Source organism: Nycticebus coucang, chromosome 13 (assembly GCF_027406575.1).
Source record: "Nycticebus coucang isolate mNycCou1 chromosome 13, mNycCou1.pri, whole genome shotgun sequence".
In the NCBI taxonomy this organism is placed as follows: domain Eukaryota; kingdom Metazoa; phylum Chordata; class Mammalia; order Primates; family Lorisidae; genus Nycticebus; species Nycticebus coucang.
This window is the reverse complement of record NC_069792.1, coordinates 55490452-55512824: the sequence shown is the minus strand read 5'-3', so window position 1 is coordinate 55512824 and position 22373 is coordinate 55490452. Positions and strand designations below refer to the sequence as shown.

Genomic DNA, 22373 nt, shown 5'->3' with positions numbered 1-22373 from the left:
AGGTTCCTGGCCTGACAATGTCCCCATCTCTAGTTATGTGTCTAACCTGGTCTTCTCTTTGAGTTGAGTACAAAGTAGTCATTCAGTGCCACCAGACCATCTTGTTCTCCCTTCACTGACTTCCTCTTAGCTGGAGTGAGTGAAAGTCAGCCAGCCCTCAAATCCCCTCCAGTGAGGACAGTTGCCAATGTCGGGCTCTGCTGCTTCATCATGGAAGGTGACAGTGGGCCAGTCAGGCCATTAGGGCCACAAATCAAATGTAGCTGATCCCTGACAGTCAGATACAATATTGTTTCCTCTGCCCTCCCTACGAGCAAGTGGTCAGAGCCATAATTACTCCTGATGGCGGGTGGCAGGTCTACATCACATCTTGACATTAGCTTTTAGCTATTTTTTTTTTTTATAGCTGCCAGCGTGCTCAGTCAAATACCTGTCTGTCATCACAATCAGACAGGTCTTAATGTCCCTGCATTATAGAGGAGGACCTCGGCTCCCTTCCAGCCCGTTTATTATGGTCCCAGCGTAGCATTTTATCACACATTCCTTACGCATAGTCTCCTCTCCACCACCACGGAAATCTTCCAAGTTGGCAGCTTTAGTGTCTACTGCCATTAATCTTCACTAGGCTGGGATCATGGGGCAAAGGATGATTTATTGCAATTACCTGTTATAGTGTGGAGCTCAGGTGAGCTGGGCTCAGTTGCATTTAGTGGGCTCCCTTCCATTTCCCCACAGCCAAGGAGCAAAATATGTCTGCTTTGTTTGTAGGTATATTTACTTTTATTCAGCCCATCAAATATTAGTTAATTAACAAGGACGTGGAGAAATAAATTTAGCTAGTATTAGGGTTGTCTCTAGACATGGCAAAGCCTGGCTGTTCAAAGCTAGAACTGACACTGACATTTGACAGTGCATTTAATTTCTCTATTGTTCCTTCATTTTAAGAAACATCCAAAGGAAATTTGAAATTGCACTTGTCTCTGACACTTTCTGCACCATCTGTTCCAGGTGCTTAAAACCTATCTGCATATAACGTTGTGTTTCATTTCCAATTTCTCACTCCCTGGGATGGCAAGGAGCAGTGCAGGAAGTTGGGATAATGTGAGCTTGGGTTCTGCTAGTGGGGGAGAAAAGGGTTGGTGGGGAGAATGGAAGGGGAGAAGAATGCTCCATGGTAAAGCTCTTTGCAACAGAAGTCAATGTCCTAAAAATGACCCACTGTTTTTCCATTACCAGCTCTGATGGCAGCTTCTTGCTTGCAACACTCTCAGGGGGTTGGCCTGGTGAAGAAGTGACGATTGTCAGGATAGACTAATGAAATTAAAAAGGTTACTTTACTATTGAATTTAGGATCTGCTTCCTTCTCAGATTTGATGTAATCTGTAGAAGACACTATTTGGTGTCCTTATGATCAACAATAAATCATTTGTCTACTACTGGATGGTGAGGACTCAATGATCCTGAAAGGATTCTTTCTGAGTTCTTATAGTTCAAACCAAAGCCAAGTCTGGGTTTGTGACCTCCTAAGGAGATAGTAGAGTTAGGGAGCAGATGCCTCCCCACAATTCCCAAATGAGGTGGATGTAACCTTGGCTCCTATCCCTATCTTATCTCATTTTATCTTGTTTTCCTCCAACTTTGCCATGAAAGTCTTTGTGGGAGACCACTGGGAATGGGGGCATTGGGATTCTGTTTCCTACTCCCCCCACCCCACGCACCAGCACTGGTGGAGACCCGTTTTCCTGCATCCTGCCTCCAACATGGGCTGTCTGGGATTTCACAGGAGCCTGCAGTTTTCCAGTAAGACCTAGATTTAGCAGACACCCAATTTTGCTGTTTTTTTTCTGGTTCTGCATTCCAGTCTCAGAATCCTAGTGCATCCCTCAGGACATATGTGGGGGAAAAAAGAGGGCCTCTTTGAACACATCCGTGTCCAGGGATTACTGCTTGGCAAACTTGCATCAACAAACGCCAAATTGTATGCAAAGTCTTTTCTTTCACATGTTCTTGGGGTGTGGTAGTTGGAGAGAGCTAATTTCCCTAATTAGGGATTGCTAATTAGTTGGGATTATGGAAAAGATTACTAAGGCTTGGAAAAGTTTCCATCATAATCACAGGAAGTTAAGTAATTTGCCTACTTATATTGTTAGCAGATAGGAAGGTCTGCTATTGACCTTCCAAAACAGGTTTTTACAGGGATAGGTGGAATAGGCTGCTTCCAGAATGGGTCCTAGTAACCACCATCTTCTGGTATTTATTTCCTCACATAATCTCCTTGTGTGTGGGCTGGAGCTAGGGACTGGCTTCTGATGAATAGAATATGGTGCTAGTGATAGGTTATCCATTCTAAGACCAGATTGTAAAGGGCTGTGACTTCCATGTCCCATCCCCATTGCTCTGATGAAGCCAGCTGCCATGTTCTGAGCTGCCCCTTGGAGAGACTCACAGGGACAAGGACCTCTGGCCAACAGATGCTCTGAGTGGTCCCTGGCCAACAGCCAGGGAGGAGCCAGGGAGGGTCTCTTCTCACAGGCTTTTAGTCAGAATCCTGCCAACAACATCCGTCAACAACATGGGCTTGGAAACAAATCCTTCTCTAACTGAGCGCTGGAACAGTGACAGCCCCAGCTGGCACCTTGACTGCAACCTTGGGAGACCCCCTGAGCCAGAGCATCTAACTGAGCTGTGCCCAGATTTCCAACCCACAAAAACTGTGAGTAGTGCATTTTCTTTTAAGCCATTATATTGTGGGGCATTTTTTAAAATTTCAGATTAATATGAGGGCACAGAAGATTAAGTTACATTGTTTGCATGTGTTGGATAAAGTCTAAGCTTTGGTTGAGCCCTTCACCCAGGAGGTGTGTCATATACCCTTCCATTGTGCCTGTTAGGTGAGAGCACACAAATCCTCCTGCCCCTCGTCCTCCTTTCTTCCCCTTCACTCCTCCCTCTCCTTCTTTTCTCCTCCCCTCTCCCCTGCTACTTGAATTTAATTGTTTTTCTCTTATGTGGGCATGTAGTTGTTCATCTACTGGTTTCATATTAACATTGAATACTTTGGTTACTTGCTTTTCCATTCTGTGATACTTTATTAAGTAAAATGTTCTTCAACTCCATCCAGGTTAAAACAAAAATATGAAGTCTCCGTCTTTTTTATGGTGAGTAGTATTTCAGAGTATACATATCCCGCAGTTCAGTAACATTCATGTTGATGGGCACTTGGGTTGATTCCACATGTTCATGATTATGAATTGAGTTGTGAGACATTTTGTTATACGGCCAACAGATAACTACTGAAACAAGGAAAACTTAAACACACAGGAATCTTTCTATAATTCTATTTGCTATAGAAAGAAATTTGGAGAAAGGTTCATTTGGTTTGGAATCCTGTGATGAGTACTTAAATGAGATCAAGGAAGAGGTAGTAATCAAAGTATTTTGAAGTCTGGATGGCACGGACACCCCTGTGAAGAGTGCTAGAGGCATGTGGCACAGCCAGATCCTGGCCCTTTTCTAGTGAACTGGGGAGGGCTGCAGGTGACTGGGGGAAGGGATGGGAGGCTCAGGGAAGAGGTTAATTATCGAATTGGATGAGTGTGTCCATACTGTAACCATCAGCCTGCCTCCCTTCTGGGTATCAGACCTGGCCAGTTCATGGGGGCTCATTTCAGGTGGTATTACCTGAATCAGAAGGCATAGACCTTGGCGGTAGGGCATTTGGGGAGGTAAGAACAGCTTTTACTGAAGAGATAGTCTTGGGCTCCGGTGTCTCAAAGGCCACAACCAGCTGTTTGTTTGTCAGTAAAGTGTCTATTGTAAGCTCAAAGACTTTAGAGAACATTCCCTCCCACAGCTGGAAGCCCAGGTTTCGCTCTGACATCCTTTAGTTAGTCACTAACATGCCTTAGTGAATGTAATTCTGCAATGGGCAGGAGTCCGGGCAAAGGCAGGTCTTTTAAACATTCAGCTGCATGCTTGAACTGGGGAAATCACAGCTGCTCCTTGCTTTTGATAATGCCAGGAAAATTGGTAAATAAATAAATAACTAGGGCCCAGGGTTCATTTACTAAATACCCCAATATGTGCAAGCAAGCCGCATCAGGCACATCAAAGGAAAATAAAAGCATAATTTAGTAATAACACGGTCTCCTGCAGCCTCCTGCTTAACTCAAGTGTTAAGTTAAAAGAGGTAAATCAGGGGTTTTGAAACACAATTTTATACTTAGTCTTCTTTTTCTTTCTTCCTTTCTTCTTTTTTTAAAGAATAGAATTTGGAACCACTTCCTGTGTTAGCAGGATCTGGCACAGTTTTCCCTTCTGTAAAAGGGGAAACTTGTTAATAATTATTCTTTATCTACCCTTCAGCTAAGAAATTCCCTGCTTGTAAGAAGTGTGCCATGTTTAAAATGTTTGCAAATATTCAAGGGACTTATAATATCCCCCATATCAGGGGTTGGTTTTCTGTTGGGTGTGACAGAAACAGTGCAGGGCTCATGCCCCAAGGAAACTCATCTGCAAGGGAGGGAGGAGACCTGTCCTAAATTGTTTATCTATTCCCAGCGACATCCAGACCCTCTGCCGTCTGATGCTGGAACACAAACCACACAGGAACAGCAGTGGGAGTGCCAGGGTCAGGTTTTATCTCTTGTGTTATTGTATAATCGGCCTCTGTGCAAGGTTGCTCCCCACTTGCTGTGCTCCAGGTCTATAACCCCTCTTTAGAGTTTGCTCCCCTCCCCTCTCCCAGGGCAAGCCTTTCCAAACAAGCCTTCCCTGACTGCCCACACTGGTTCTGCTGGCGATGCCACACCCCTGTGCATTTGCCCTTTCTGTCCTGATTTTTCATTCCCTGCTCCTCATTTGATACTGCGTCTTTCACTTCCAGTTTGCTACATGGTTGAATATTAAAAATTGTTCCCTCTGAACCCACTCCCAACTAAAATGATGTCTTTCTGGCCACATGTTCTTCACTGAATTCCCCTGCCATGCAGAGACACTTGTGTTCTGCAGTCAAGCTCCCTGGGTTCAAATACCAAAGACCTTCCCAATTACCGCTGTGTCATCTCAGGCAAATTGCTTTAATTGCCTGGTTAAGCTGGAAACTTTTTCAAGCCTTTGTCTTTTCCTTAAAGTAGGAATCCTTAACTCATGAGTTTGTTGTGAGGATTAAATGACCTGCCCATTCCAAAATGTTTCATATGCTGAGTGGCCACATGGAAAGCCCTCAATAATTGGTATGTGCATATGTGATTTAATACTACCTTGCTACTGCTGATTTTTTAAAACATTAGATGATTTTATTCTCTTAACTTCTCTACTAGGTAAGTACATTATACCCTCTTGTACAAGTTATAGAAGACATAAAACTTGTCCAAATTCATACATCTGTTGAAAGAGGTCTGCATTTAGGTTTGAATTCTCGACCTAACTCCAGCTTCTCTTAAAATGATGAATGATGCACTCACTGTCTCTCTCTTTCACTCTTCATCTGGGCAAGAGCTGATGAAGTGTTTATGTTTCAAATGGCTCATCCATACAAAGGGATAAATAGAGAGAGTAGAGAAGTCAACACAGGTGTAATGAGGCTGATCATCAGCTGTTGAGGCTGTTGATAGCGACTCTCCCAGATGTCAACAGAACAGCCTCTTAAATAGAGAGGATGCTGGTGGAAAACTTGAAAGCCAGCCACACCTTGAAAGATCAAGATTCATGGCTAATGAAGGGAGCAACAGTGCAATTAATGCAACTTACGAATTAATAAGAATTTACATTTCGATTTAGAATCTATCTGATACCTCTGATACCTCCGCATGAGTATATGCGGAGTTGTTTAACGCTTCATCCATTTGGAGAGAACACACTGTAAAGGTCACTTCTTTAAGGTGCTCAGAACCCATCACTCCCCCTCCCACTTTCTTCTTCCTATTTCTATTCCAGAGATGTTGCTACGCTTTCTTAGGGAGGATTCCTGTGAGTTTCATGTTTTCCACATATTATCTTACTGATCTGAAGAAAAGAGAAAATTCCACGTATTTTTCTTGAACTATATCTGAAGTGACTGCTTGAGGGGTATGACCACATCTTGACAGCGCTAGTTTATTTTACTGTGCACTATAATTGATTAAGCATCTGAGGTTCCTTTGGGCAAGCTACTCTTGACCTCGGTTTGTTATAGAAAAAAATGAGCAACTCCCAAATTCAAAATATCTTTCAAGATTGCGCTGGGCTACAAAAGAAATGTACAAACCAACGGAGAATGACTCAACACTCAGAGATAATGAGAAGTTGTGCCAGATCGTAAGCTGTTTGGATTACTTGGTCTTTGTTGGGTTGTGGATAGTTTTGAAAATAATTTCAGTTTCATTGCTGTTAACTACAGATGAGGAGATTCTATATGAAAATCTGGATTTCCACTTTTGCTCAAAAATCAGGAAATTCTGGCAACAATGGACCTGTACTTTCTTTTTTTTATTTTTAAAAAAATTTTTTTTTGGACCTGCATTTTCATAGGTACTAATCAGCTAGGGCTGAGTAACAGCCCCTTAGACAGAGGTGGGGCTGCCCAGTTTCACCCAGTCCAGAGTAGGACAGTAGGCATTGCTTCCTGGCTCTCAGGATGAGTACATTTGCCAATATGTTTTATTGTTTTCCTTATGCCTTATTGTTTTTTCTTATATTATTTTTCTCATATTTCTTTTGTGCTTGACTCGTGTACTTTACTGTAGGCTTGTTAATTTGTGATCTCTGCTCTAGATGAATGCCTATCTATATATTCTGAATGATATATATATCATCCATATATCATATATATTCAAATATATATCATTAATATATTATATATATCATTCAGGTTATGCAGAATGGTATGTATATCATTCAGAAGTTTAAAGTTGTCATATTTAACCAGGAAGAAGACCCATCCTATGACAGATTACTTACTTGATCTGAGTACCAGTGACTGTCTATCCAGTTTAGTAATCTCTTCTGAACACCTGAAAAGGTTCTTATAATTTGGGACTCTGTAAGGACAACTGTATGTTAGTGGAGAAAACTAAGCATGGTATTTGCTAAATAGTTCACTTGAATTTTTGTGTCTCTGTCACCCTTACTGCTTTATGCCTGGTATTGTATAGGCACATCACATCTCATTACTTCCTTCTAATAGCCCTGTGACAATACTGTGGTAAGTGTAATAATGTTAATATTAATCAACATTCTATAGATGAGAAAACTAAGGAATTGGTAGTACTAATGATTGCGCACATTGCCCAGCTTGCAAGGGACAGAATCAAGATTCCAAGCCAGCAGTCCAACTCTAGTGCCCAGTTTCCTAACCACCACCACCTTCCCTGCCTGCTGTCTACAGGGAGGAGGGACTGATGTTACCTCCTTGGCAGAGGCAATCTCCTCAGGTGGAGAATCTGTGAAGAGCGAAATGAGTATCAAGTACACCTACTAGGGGATGCTATGTGAAAGGTGAAAACTAGAAGTGCATGTTTCTTCCCTGAGAAATCTGATTATGCATAGTCCCTGACTGAGCCTGATGCCCTGCTGACACTGGCAGTGAGAAGCTAACCTTGGCTGCGTTTCTAGCTACTTTCGGCGTTGCCATCAGCAGTCACGGGAGATTAGACCCTGGTGAAGACTGAAGCTGTAGATGCCTGGGTCCTTGCAGGACTTGAATATCACACTGAATGAAAATATTATCTGGTGGCTCGAATAATATCTAGTGGCAGTTGCTGTTTTGTGTAGTGATAACTCGATCACCTCTACCCTGAAGTTCACTGATAATGTGGGGCTGCCGGCACGACTGGCACTGCTGATTAGAGAGCATTTGCGCTGTGGTGGAGGGCACATCATCTCCTGTGTTTTACTCGCTTCGTGCCACAGTGCAGGTCAAACTAATCGACAGATAGCTTATTTGAGATGAGCTGTTAACTACCATTGCCTGTGTCCTGTAAAGGGGATGGCTTCAGACCTTGTATTGCTAGACTAAGAACCAATGTGTCACTGTGATTAAGGACATTATCTTGGGGGTTGAGTGGATGTGGGTTTAAACTCTAGCTTTAATAGCTGTGTGACTTTGGGCTTGTAAATTAAACTCTGAGTGCCAGTCTCACCATTTATAACGTAAGCACCAATATAAATACCAACTCTATGGGATCATGATAATGATTAACTAAGATGATTTAAAAAATTACTCAGTACACTATCTGGGTATATAGTAAATACCCTAATTTTATTTTAAATGTGATTAGGAGCAGCTGGAAAAAATTTGTGGGTGTCTTTTATTGGTACCTTCTCAGGATCTGTTAAAGCATGCTCTTTGATTCCAGCTCGCCCTTAATAGTTAATTAATAACTTTAGGGAGAAAAAGAAATACTAACACATTAAACCAACTTGTGAAGCACATCTTGATTTCAGATGTAAAACTATGAAAAAAATTATATCTTCATATGATGTGATTTATCAAGTCTGAGATGTACCTGGTCAAAAGGACTTCGCTTTGCTATTCTTCTAAATATAGTATCCAAAGAAATGAGCCCAAGTGAAGACTTTGTCCCTGTGGTTTCTCTCATGAAGTTTTCACTGTGCCGTGGCACTTCTGTCTCATGCACTGTGGGGCAGCAGAGAGAATGCAAAACCCACCTGTTTCTGGCCACTTGGGCAAGTTACTTTCTCTGCCTAAGCCTCATTTTCCTATCCATAAAATGGGACATTACCCATCTCATAACTGAAAATTAAATGAGACAGCATAGACAAGTCACCCGCCCTTACGCCTTCCACAGAAAAGGAACTCAATGTATTCTTGTTTGCTTCTACTTGCTTTCACACAACAGACTGTGTGCTACATGAATTAGAGCTAAATGACTTGTACATAAAGGAGGTGGCATGGGATGACATGGAACATTTCTGAATAAAAAAAAATTAGACCGCTGAGAATTCTCAGCCTGTGCATTTAGCCAGCACTCATTGTGTAATGAGCACCAACGTGACAAGCTGGCTGCAAAGCTCCCAAATTAATTCAGATTAATTACGTTACTTGATGGGGGGTAACTTAGAGAATATGGCTTTGGAAAGGTCTACCTGGGGTCAGCAGAAAAGGGGTCCTCTGACGATTCAGTGATTGTTTGGGGGCATTAGGGGCCTCTAATTCTTATTCTTCTGTAAAAGTCAGACTTCTCATTTATTTGTTCAACTATTATTTTTTAAAGTACTTCTGCTATGGTTTAAATCTGTCGGCCCAGAATTCATATGCTAACACTTACTTGTGGGAGTATTGAGAGGTGGGGCCATTAGGAAGTGATTAGGTCTTGAGGATGGGACATGAGGATGGGACACTGAGGAGTGGGGTTAGTGCTTTAATGAAAGAGATGGGAGGAAGCTGTTCGCTCCCTCCAACAAGACGCAGCAAGAAAGTAGTACCATTGTTGAAGCAGAGAGAAAGCCCTTACCAGGAATTGGATGAAAAGAAATCTGAATCTGTTGGCACCTTGATCTTGAATTCCTCAGACTCTAGAACTATAAGCAACAAGCTCTGTTATTTATAAATTAGCCAGTCTAAGTTGTCATAGGAGCCTGAATGAACTGAGATAGCCCCCCATGTGCCAAGGCACTGTGCTGGGCTGGGTATATGCTAGTGGATGAAAGAGACATGTGACTTTTGTCCTGTGGAGCTTGGCATCTAAAGGACCAGACAGACAAAAAAACAAGAAACAAAATAAGAATAGTTTTATAGCTTGGGATATGTGTCATGAAGGAAAAAAGCAGGACCGGAAGAATAATGAGAAAAAGTGGGATGATCAAGCAAAGCTCCTCAGTGGGGCTGACACCTAAGCTGGAAGAAATCAGCAATTCCAGGCACAAAGAAAGAGAGTTCTTGGCGGAGGGAACAATGTATGAGAAGCCTTGAGGCGGAAAAGGTTTGGCCTGCTTTTGTGCTTGGCAATGACCTGAACAGAGGCCACAAGGTAGGAGGACAGTGACCAAAGGGACAATCTCCTCCTAAACAACTGATTGGCTTATTACTCCAGTAATATGCTGAGGCGGACCTATAAGAATAATTATCATATGATCAAAATACTGGGACTTCTAGGGAGAACATGGCAGGAAACGAGGCAGGCAAGGAGGATGTACAGGGGAAGGCTGCTGCCCATTAACACGTCCTGTGTGTTATCTGTTCTGTGACTCAGGGGACACTCGGCCTCCCGGAGTGCAGGTCCAGAGAGTGAAGCAGAGACTTCCCCGGTTTGGTTTCTACTGCAGCTGCTTTTCCATTCTGGCTGCACAATTGGTTCCTGTAATTAGATCAGATCATCCAGGAAGCAGTGAGATAGGAGCCCAGCAGAATACGAGAAAATTTTCTTCCATTAATGGTGTATTTGAAAACTGTTTCATTTTTTTTTCATAAGGGATCAGTAGTTTTAGAACCATGTACTCAGTAGATGTTGGATGAAAAGATGTCTATGAATAAAAGGAGCTTGGGAAATCTTGGAGGTGGGTGGAAAACAATGGTAGATGACTCAGGACTTCCTGAAGGCTTTCATGGGCTTGGAATTTCTGAATTATTGTAATGAATGTTTATACAGTCATGTGTCAATGGCAGGGGTATGTTCTGAGAAATTCATCATTAGATGATTTTGTCGTTGTGCGAATGCCTTAGAGTATACTTACACAAATCTGGCGGTGAAGCCTACCACACACCCAGGCTATATGGCATGGCCTATTGTTCCTGGGCTACAAACCTGCACAGCATCTTAGTGTATATACACTAAGCGCTGTAGGCAATTGTAACATGATGGTAAGTATTTGCATACCTAAACATATCTAAACATAGAAAAGGCATAGTAAAAATATAGCATAAAATAAAAAATGGCACCCTTGTACAGGTCACTTATGAATTGAGCTTGCAAGACTAGAAGTTGCTCCCGGTGAGTCTGAGTGAGTGGTGAGTGAGTGTGAAGGCCTAGAACATTCCTGTACACTACAGTTGGCTTTAAAAACACAGCTCTATAAAAACACGGTATAAAAATACATTTTTCTTCAAGAATAAATTAACCTTGACTTACTATCACTTTTAAATTTTGTAATATATATATATTTTTTTTGTAGAGACAGAGTCTCACTGTACCGCCCTCAGGTAGAGTGCCGTGGTGTCACACGGCTCACAGCAACCTCCAACTCCTGGGCTCAAGCGATTCTCTTGCCTCAGCCTCCCAAGCAGCTGGGACTACAGGCACCCACCACAACGCCCGGCTATTTTTTGTTGCAGTTTGGCCGGGGCTGGGCCCGAACCCGCCACCCTCGGCATATGGGGCCGGTGCTCTACTCACTGAGCCACAGGCGCCGCCCTAAATTTTGTAATATTTTAAAAAACTTCTTTGTGTTTTTGTAATGACACTTAGTTAAAAACATAAACTAGCTATACAAAAATATTTTCCTTCTTTATACCCTTATTTTATAAACTTTTTCTTTCTTTCTTTCTTTTTTTTTTTTTTTTTTTTTTACTTTTTAACCTACTTTTAACAAACACAAACACAAACACGCACTAGCCTAGGCCTCCAAAGGGTCAGGATCATCAATATCACTGTCTTCCACCTCCACACTCTATGCCATGAGCAGGTCTTCGGGGCAGTTAACATGCATGGAGCTGTCATCTTCTATGATAACAGTGCCTTCTGGAATATCTTCTGAAGGACCAGCCTGAGACTGTTTTACAGTTAACTTTGTTTTTAAATAAGTAGGTGGAATATTCTCCAAAATAACAATAAAAAGTATAGTAAATACATAATCTGGTAACACAGTTTTTATGATCATTTTCAGGTATTAAGTACTGTCCATAATTGAATGTGCTGTGTGCTTTAATATGACTGCCAGAGCAATGGGTTTGTTTATACCAGCATCACCCCAAACATGAGTAATGCATTCTTCACTGTGGTAGTGATGGCTATGTCACTAGGCAATGGGAGTTGTTTAGCTGCATTACACTAAATGCATACATGGGGCCACCATCATATATGTTTCATCTTTGACTAAAGCATTGTCATATGGCACATGACTATTTTTATTGAGTTCAAGTTAAAGGAAAAATTTAAAAGTGATGGTTAAAATTTTTTTAAAAGACCCACCTTATTATAACATATACCATAATCAAGATTGATAGCTTTGGACAATTAGGAGTGTGAAGTGAATTGTATGTTATAATATGAGGAATTCATGGAATAAAATTTGAGTGGTAACGTTAATGACAACAGCATGAATATATGTTTCCAATTAATTGCCTTCAGAAATAAACAACATAAGCTATGGTCAGTGAGACACATCTCAGGGAGTGTGTGAATGCAGAAGGGCCTCTCATGTAACCACAACTGTGGGTACATTTGTGAGAATGGGTAGTGTGGGGGAAGAATCTGTAATTAAATGCCCTTTGTGGAAATAGGATGAGCCGGACAGTGAGGGAGATGGAATTATTAAGAGAGGGTGGAGTTGAGGCTGGCCATATGGTCAGTGCCACAGCGGGCAAGCCTGTCAGGGGTAGCCACTCTGGGAATGCAGGCGAAAGGGAATTGTCCTGAAAGAACCACATGCATCCCGCCATGAGGAAATGAGAACAGAGGGCTGTGGGCAAGACTCCGCTCCGTGACTGACACTTGCGCTGATTGGAGCCAACACTGGATGTTGAATCATGTCTACACAAAGTTGATTAGGGTGGATGGGAGCCTTCAAATGCCCTAAAAACATTCAATTCAGGGCAAACCATACTCATGCAAAGCACCATATACAAGATTGGCTTCTGTTTTGCAATGTATGTGACTAAATTTACTCAACCGATTAGAAGCATATAAATAGATCTTTCAAGAAATTCCTCTTTCTCTAACCAATCCCTGCCCCAGATGCTTCTCTATAGCTATCATTTATCCATTTAAAAAATCCAGCCTATATTAATATTTCCAGATTTCTGGATTAGGTGGAAAAAATGATAACCTTTGAGATGTGCCTTTGTCTCTGCAGACCCTGCACCTTGTTGCTACGAATACGTTAGAATTTACAAGCAATATTGATGAAAAGTCATGTTCCCCACCAGCTTCCCATCACATCAGAAGGGGACGAACACGGCACTGTTATGAGAGACTTGGTAGCTGATCATCCCTCCCCTCTGTCATACTGCCCATGTACAACACTAATGGAAACGCAGCTACAAATAGCATGTGCATACCAAATTTCCCAAGCTGAGCCATTTTCTTGGAAAAAATAGATGCATATTGGTTATGATGCTGTCTAGTATGACTTCTAACATACAAAGCAGGAATAAGATTGCAGCTCATTCAGACTTTGTCCACTACTCCACTCCCCACCCACTGTGCCAAACATGGCCTTTTCATGACAAATGACTAATCCCCAAGATTTCCAATCAACCTAATGGGTCGAGCATTGTTAGTGAATTAGTCTCTCTCACTCACACCTAATCACACACACGCATTATAATCTTTTAATGTTCTGTTGGAAGGATTACTGGACATTTTTGTATTATATCAAAGAATAATTATCACAGTTATGGTTATACTATAATGTATACAAATGACCTTAATGTCTTGTAAAAATGCATGTCCCTAAGGAAACTCTTTTGAAGAATTCTAATGGCAAAATTGATATTATGAAACACAGTATTTTATGACATAATAATGGATTGCTTTCCTCACAATGTCCTATAAACAGTTGCTAATATTAAATCATCGTTTTACTAGTGACAATGGTTTAAAATACATTACCTAAATACATTTTGTTATATTAGAATAAGAGATGTCTGATACAGTTTTCTAGAGACTTGACTTATTTTCTTTCCTATAGAGATAGCCATGGAGATATTCCTGTAAAATAAAATCTAGCCCTTCTTCTTGTACTTAGAATCTTAACATATGTGGTCATCAGGGCATGGAACATCTATTATATTCCAGTTTTCTCCTGTGATGTCTAAGACATCTTCTTTGAAGGGGACCCAAGTAACAGACTAGCTTGGTATGAGGTTAAAGTATTCAGAATAGCCTTGTCTGATGCTCTATGCTTTATGGTTTTAGGATATTATTTTTGGGGCAGTAAATCATGTTCCTGTTATCTATTATGAGTCTGCTATTTGGATCAGCTATTCTTGAATAGCGAAATTGTGTCTACTCTTTTATTTGTCTACACATTTTCTTTCTAGAAAGATGCTGTCTCTTGTTTATAAAGTTCTTCTGGATCTTTGTTGTTTTGGCTTTAGCAGGATTTACCAAATGAACTTAACATTGATGCTGCTATCCTGTTCTATATCTGTGTCTGAATAAAAATTGTTAAAAACTTGGTGGCACATAGCAGGTTCAGGAATGTGTATCACTGAATAGGCAGATAGCCAACCATGAAAGTCTGGGATTCTCATGTGGTTCTACACAAGTCCTTGACTCAAAGGAGACAAAAATAACTAATTCTGAGATTGGAACCGATTTGCCTGTCACTGAACTCAGTAATTTGTCTACATTACAGTGGGGCTAGGAATCAGAAAATGCAGTTATACAACTGATAGGCCTTTTGTAAAGATGCTCCAGAAATTTGTAGAAAACCCATCTCCCTCCTAAGTTATTGAAGCTTTTCTTTTCTAATACACATATTGTGTTTCTAATGTAGACATCTAAGATTATTGGTCTTGGACGTCATATTAAGCTTACTTTTGGGGGAGGTTTTCTATGTGGCTGTATGGAGGTGCTTGTTAGGAGCAATAATAATGCAGAATTAAGGCTGAGGTTCTCTACTTATTCTTCATTGTCAAGCTCAAATTTCAAGGTTTACTGCTGTATCACTTTGAATTATTTAATTCAATTTTGTATTTATAAAGCATCAGTTATATGTCCAGTCCTTGGTGGAGTGAGGAGTTCCCAAAGGCATTCAAAACTTGGTCTCTGGGAATTTACAGAGGCAGCACTCTTGTTAAACAACCAGGAGATCACCACGTAGTGCCTGATACCTGTGATCTAGTGACCTTAGTCCTCAAAGTGGGAAAACTTGACCAGCAGCTTTAGCATAACCTGGGAGTTTTCTAACAATGCAGTCTGCATTTTTATAAGATCTGTACATTAAAGTCCAACAAACTTTCAGATAAACAGTGCGTCCCAAGACAGTTAGTTTTAGTTTTAGGTGAGGTCAATAGAGACTGGATTTGGGCAAAAAGATTTCTGGAGAACAGAGGTTTTAGAAAGGAGAGTGGGATCTGGGTAATGTGGACCAGGGTTTCTGAAACTGTCACTTGCATGAAAGCCCCCTCCCCTGGGTGCTTCTTTAAAATGCTGATTCCTGCAACTCTCTCTCCAGCCCATATTGAATCAGAATCTTTAGGAATATATGTTTTTTTAACAAACTCCTCAGTGAAGTTTGTAAACTGTAAGTTGGAGAGTCATAGACGAAGATGAAGAGGAGCACCTTTAAGACAGGGAAAGTTTGCCCCCAGAGGCCACGGCACTTTTGTGGTGTTTCTTCTCTTCTGCCCTTGCTCCTCCGTTTCCCACCACTCTCCATCCTAGCTTCTCCTCGAGTTTACTGGTGCTGGACAGAACCATGTCAAAACAAATCCAAACATGTGTCTTGCCAACTACGGACTCTGCTCGCGCCTGAAGCTACACTCTTGGTGGACCCTAACAGGCCCTTCACACACTGGCCTCGCCTCTTTTTCTTTTTTTAAATCTTGTCTCTCAGCACTTCAGTCCTATGACTATCCAATTCCAAAAACTGAACTACTCACCCCTCCCAGAACACACTGGTCCTTTGCCTGAGGGTAATCTCCTTGTCATGCCCTTTTATTCTGGCAAACTCCTTCCCATCCCTCGTCCTCAGTAGTACTTCTGGCAGGGATGAAAATAAACTGTTTTTGCAGAGAGCTGTTTGCTTTTCATATTCTAAGATTGGCAACTTGATTCAGCTTTTCTTTTTGCAAGGAGGCAATTTAGTGGGCTTTCGATTATGCAAAGGCCAGGGATATTCTGGAGGGTAGGGTTGGGGTGATGTGCAGCAAAACTGCTCCTTATAATCAAGTATAAATGTCTTTGTTGAGATGAGAGACTGTTATGGTGTTTCCTTGTTCTTTGTGTGTTTGCTTGTTCTATGCAGCAGGAAAAGCCAATAAAAGGGGCCAGGTAACACAGGGGTGAGAAGATAGGAGAGGGAGACTATCTGACCTCCTGGGGCAAATCAGGATAAAAACAGAGAGCAGCTAGGGGTTCCCCGGAGAGGCAGAGGGGTGAGGATGGGGTCTTCAGTGATAACCCAGTAGCCAGTTTAACTCCGTCTTTTCCAAGTTGCAATTCCCCAGCTCTATCTGTATTTTGGAATGGTAAGAACCTGGGGAGAGGGGCGGCACCTGTGGCTCAGTGAGTAGGGCGCCGACCCCATATGCCGAGGGTGGCGGGTTCAAACCCAGCCCCGGCCGAACTGCAACAAAAAAATAGCCGGGCGTTGTGGCGGGCGCCTGTAGTCCCAGCTGCTCGGGAGGCTGAGGCAGGAGAATCACAGAAGCCCAAGAGCTGGAGGTTGCTGTGAGCCGTGTGACGCCATGGCACTCTACCCGAGGGCGGTACAGTGAGACTCTGTCTCTACAAAAAAAAAAAAAAAAGAACCTGGGGAGAGGGTAAGGAGTTGGCACACATAATTGAAAAAGTATGGGGACAGAGAATTTATGGAGTGACGGAGTAGATGCATGCTCATCATGGGGCTTCAGAATCATTCATTCATTCATCGGTAAGCATTTGCTGAGCACCTACTGTGTGCCTGGAACTGGTCCTCTCCCTTCTCCACTTTACTGAGGTCTGTGGAGGAAATGAAATAATTCTTCCACTTGCTGCTAGCTTGGGACTGTTTGCTCAGCAAATCTTTTACTCATTACTGAATGGCTTAATTTTTCAATCCCCTGTAGCAGTTAAAATATTTTAGTGTTTTTGTTAAGCTACCTTTCCCCTCAATCCTTGTCTTGTACTTCACCAAAAAATAGAGATGAATTGACTCTGAATCTGTCCTTCTGCTCCAATATTTTTATATTTCCCCCACATCTTTATTTCTTCCTTCTTAAGGAAGAGTCATCTTAGGCCTGTTTGGTTAACATTGCTGCAATTATGAAGAAAGGGCAAACATCCCAACAGCAAAGTAGTGAAAGCACGAGAGAGCATTTCTCAGAAGGGGAAACACCGGTGCCCGATACATGACGAAATGACCAAAGATCACATGCCCCTTTGCCGGCTAGCCTGTCCCTCTGTCTCTTTGGGAACTTTGCCCTGTCATGTCTGTATTTTTACTGTCTACCACTCCCCTGGCTTTACCATCCCCAAATCAGCAGATTTCCTGGGTGCTATTAATTTTTCTTTTTCCCTTTGCTACTACAATTCTTGAAAGCCCAAATGTAGTCCCCAGACCTACAACCAAGCTTCTGTCTGTGTCACTCCACTGAAGCTTCTGTGGTCAAGGCCACCTTGGCTCCCACACTTCCAAATCTGATGTTTTCTTTAAACCCTCACTGCTATGGTCTAAATGTTTAAATGTCCTCAGAGTTCATATGTTGAAATAGTAAATCACAAGGTGATGGTATAGGGAGGCAGGGACTTTCTTTGGGAGGTAATTAGGTCACAGAGCAGAGCCATCATGCATGAGAAAGGTGCTCTTCCAAAGAGGCTCCAGAGAGACCCCTCGTCTCTCTCTCCCTGTGAGGATACAGGGAGAAGTGGACCATCTGCAAACTGGAAGAGGACTCTTGCTAGAACATGACCATGCTGGCTCCCTGATCTCAGATGTACAGCCTCCAGAACTGTGAGAGAGAAGTTTCTATTGTTTATAAGCTATCCACTTCATAGCATCTTGATATAACAGCCTAAATCAACTGAGACACTCACCATTTGATCCTGATATCCTAGCAATAGTTAAAATTGTTTGTCCCCTGGTCACTTCCTTCCTGACCTCTTCTCCTGTTAGTTTTCTTCTATTTTTATGATTTTTTCTCAATCTTTTTTAGTATCTCCCACCTCTCCATGCTGTCAAGCCTCAAGATGCGTAGCTGGCCTTCTGTTTTTGTCTCTCTTTATCTCTGTTAATGGCTTTCTCTGAACAAACTTATCCCTCCTCTAGGCTTTGGCTGTCACCTATCAGAGTCTTCAAAGGCTACATTTATCTTAATCTATCTAGGTCATATTTCTAGCTACAACTGAAATAATTGTAAATAAACATAAGAAAAATAAATGGAAACTTAAGGTTGTTTTGGGGATAAACTGAAAGTGACTATAAAAATATATGGTAACTAGCATATTATAAGCCCTCAGTGATTGTTAAGTGTTTTGTTCCTCACAAAGGTAAAGGATGACAAAAGTCATCATCTCCTACAATGACTACAAAAGAAAGGCTAAATACTGTAAGACCAGTAGTAAGCAGATTAAAATTCTATGTCAGCTGTGGCTTAAAAGCACACTGCAAAGGACCACTAAATAGCTCTGTATAGTGATATTACATTCATTCTCTTTATTGATACATCCAGATCTCTGCCTTCTGAGCACCATAGTTGGGTAGTTTTTCTTGAGTTCCTGGGATTGTGGTGCTCTATAACCACCCTTGGCCAATGAGCTGTGAGCAGGGCTGATGTGTGTTATTTCTGGATCAAGCTTTTAATTGCTATTGTGAAACTCTCCAAAGTGTGTTCTTCTCTCTGCCAAAATGTTCCAGATAATGGTTTCTCTGTCAGCCAGACTTCTTGGCACTTATGAACCAATGACATGCAGGCTTATCGTGTATCCTTTATGTGACCAGGTGAGTTAGAAAGGTCACCAGATGTATATAAAGTAATATGAGTGTCTCCCTAGGGTGGAGAGAGGCACTTCACTTTGCACTGAGTGGTTTTGCAGGAGCGACATTGCACGGTTCTCACTATTGAGGTGCACATGAAGCTGGGTGGAATGCTTGAAGTTTAAAAAGGATCCTTTGTTACCAGAGTGGACTGAGTTGGTTGTTGCTTTTCAGTTGATTCTATTCTAGTTTTCAGTGATTATTCTTTGTTTCTTCATGTCTTTTTAATTGGCTATGGGTTGTTTAACCATAGAGTGTAGGATGCATATTAATTTTAAGGGCATTTTTGGCCTATAATTTTCTAAAAACTTGACCTTAAGGCAAAATGGTGTGATAGCTTATATTTTCCCTAAAAAACCATATCCATACTTCATCCAAAATTTGCTTGCACAGTAATACTTCACTGATGATATGTGTCCTAAAAATCAAGACATGGAACAGAATAGAGAATCTAGAGATGTCCTCATCTAATCTTTGAAAAAACATACACTGGGGAAAAGAATCCATATTTAATAAGTGGTGCAGAAAGAACTGGTTATCCACATGTCCAAAGACTACAACTGGATGCATACCTTTCACCACCCACAAAAATTAACTCATGATGGATAAAAGATTTAAATCTAAGACACAAAACTATAAAAACCCTAGAAACAGTGTGGGGAAAAACTCTTAATCTTATTGGCTTAGGGAAATAATATATGAAGAAGAACCCACTGGCAATTGCAGCAACAATAATAATAAATGGATGGGACCTGATCAAGTTAAAAAGTTTCTGCACAGCTAAAGGACACAGTCAGCAAAGCAAAGAGACAAGAGAAGATATTTGCATGCTACATATGTGACAAAGGGCTAATAACCAGAATCTACAAATAACTCAAGCAAATCAACAAGAAAAAGAACAAGCAACCCCATTAACAACTGGGCAAGGGACATGAATAGAAACTTTTCTCATAAGAATAGATGAATAGCCAACAAACACATGAAAAAATGCCCTTAGTCCCTAGTCATCAGAAAAGTCAAAACTACTTTGAGATGTCACCTAACCCCAGTGAGGATGGCCCACATCACAAGGTCCCAAAACACCAGATGCTGGCATGGATGTGGAGAGAAGGGAACACTCATGTACCAGTTTGGTGGGGCTGCAAACTAGTATAGCCTCTATGGAAAAAAGTATGGAGATTCCCCGAAGAATTAAAAGTAAACCTACTATGTGATACTGCAATCCCATTGCTAGGTATCTACCCAAAAGAAAAAAGACCTTTTACCACTAGGGTATTTGTACTTGAATATTTATAGCAGCACAATTCACAACTGCAAAGATGTGAAACAACCCAAATGCCCTTTGACATCCGAATGGGCTAATAAACTGTGGCATATATATATATATATATATATACACACACACACCATGGAATACTATTCAGCCATAAAAAGATGGGGATTTTATATCTTTTGTAGCAACATGGATGGATTTGGGGAGCATTCTCCTAAGCAAAATTTCATAAGAATGGTAAAAGAAGCATCACACATACTTGGTGCTAAATTGAAACTAGTAGATTAACAATTATGTGCTCACATGAGAGAAAAATTCAACTAAGTTCACTTGGATGGGAGGGGTTGAATAAGGTCCCATCTGAGGAGTACTTTGCTCATTTCTTGGGTGGAGGACACAACTGCAACTCAACTTTTACCTTATAAAAGCAAATTATGTAACCTAATTGTATGTACCTCATTTTAATCTGAAATAAAAAAGGATTAAATAATTACAACATAAAAGGATGACCAAATTTTTACTTTATAAAGCATTTAAAATACACTTAACTTTAAAGCTTATAATGATTCTGAAAAAAATTCCCATTTTATAGAAATGTCTACAGAAGCAGATGTAGGACAAAAATTTCATGCATGAGATCGTATTTTTCTCTATGGAATAAACAATGGACAATTAAATTATGTCCTTTGCAATAAACTTACTGAAACTTTGAAATATTGATCCTCTGAAATTATTTACTATTTTGCTAAGTTCTAGACCATGGGAAGGGCTGGTGATCTGGGTCTTTCACCCTGAGATGGGGACTGGAATAAAAAGTTTGAGAGTCATTTATAGAAATCCTTTTTAGTGGCTCAGTCTTTGGAATAAACTTACTCAAAACACCCTCAGGCTTTAAGGATGTGAAGGGCAAAAAAGGAGAAGGATTCAGTTTTTTAAATGTGATCTAGAGAAAGGATGCAAACTCAAGTTACACCTGTGCTAGTAGACAGGTAGACCTGGCTGGACAGAATGGAGGAGGAGAGAAAAAGGTTCTGGGCTTTAGGGAAAGCTTATGACCCACTTAGAAACAAAAACACAAAAAATCCAAAACAAATGACTCCAAATAGCTAAATAGGCTTGCAGGCTGAATTCAGTGCTTGGATCCTCAACCAGTCCTCTTTGTTTCAGAGGGCATACACAGGTCTAGCAGAGGGAGAGAATATTCTAGAAAAGAGGACTTTGGTTCAACATTAAGACTTTCTAGTAACTAACTGTGCATGAAGTTGAAAAAAAGGCTACATGGAATCATGCTGGACATAGGTGCCAAGATTTATTCCTCCTGATCCTGAGGCTCTGGAGAATCTGCATTTTCCCACCCCGAACAGATAATTGATATATTAATTTAGTATTTTCTCAATAATTTCTGTTGTCCCTGTGTGTTCTGCCTTTTGGTAAGCTCTCCCTACAGCATTTGATGCTCTGGTGAGGCAGGGCACACCCTGACACACTATTGGGAATTTTGGGACAGCAATGGTTTGAGTAGGTCTTTTTTCCCATTAATTTTAATTTCTCTTAGATTACTAACAGTGATTATACAATTCTACCAGAAAGCTATTATAGATAAAAATATACCTGTGGTGCTCACTTCGGCAGCACATACACTAAAATTGGAATGATACAGAGAAGGGCCATTAGCATGGCCCCTGCGCAAGGATGACACACAAATTCGTGAAGCGTTCCATTATTTTTGGGAATAAATGGCAATTCTCAAGGGGAAAAAAATACCTGTGACTGAAGAGTTTAAAACATTATATATTTTCTTAATCTTTATTTACCAAAATTCTACAACTGGTTGCAATTGGAAGATAATTTTTCTTGGTGAGGAAAAAAAAATAAGCAAAACTAGAGGTGAGTAATTATTTCTTTATCTATTATCCTCTTAACATTATGCCACCTACTCCAAGCAATGGGTTACTCTATTCCTTTATATTTTTTGTTCTCCTTGCCAATATTTAACAACATTTTGATCATCCTTGGCATGTTCCCCAATATTCAGCTTGTTCTGGACTTAGCAGCAGCGCTAATCCTTGTTTGTGCCTCTTCTTCATGTTTGATGTCTGACACATTTTGATGAAGATCTTTCAGAATCTTTCTTCACAGAGAAATCCCTTTATCCACATCTACTTCTCTGATTTCTTTCCCTCTCCTCTTTCTTCCTTTGACCATATTTTACTTGACTGTCAGGAATTTGTTTGATTATAGCTTCCCATCCACAGAGTCT

The 22373-nt window shown here is 40.9% G+C and overlaps 1 non-coding gene across 1 annotated transcript; it reads left to right on the top strand.

The window, feature by feature from the left end:
• The first annotated feature begins 21729 nt into the window (after positions 1-21729).
• LOC128564094 (U6 spliceosomal RNA) lies at positions 21730-21840 on the top strand. The gene has a single exon (XR_008373981.1). It is a non-coding gene; the product is annotated as a U6 spliceosomal RNA (small nuclear RNA).
• The last annotated feature ends 533 nt before the right edge of the window (positions 21841-22373 follow it).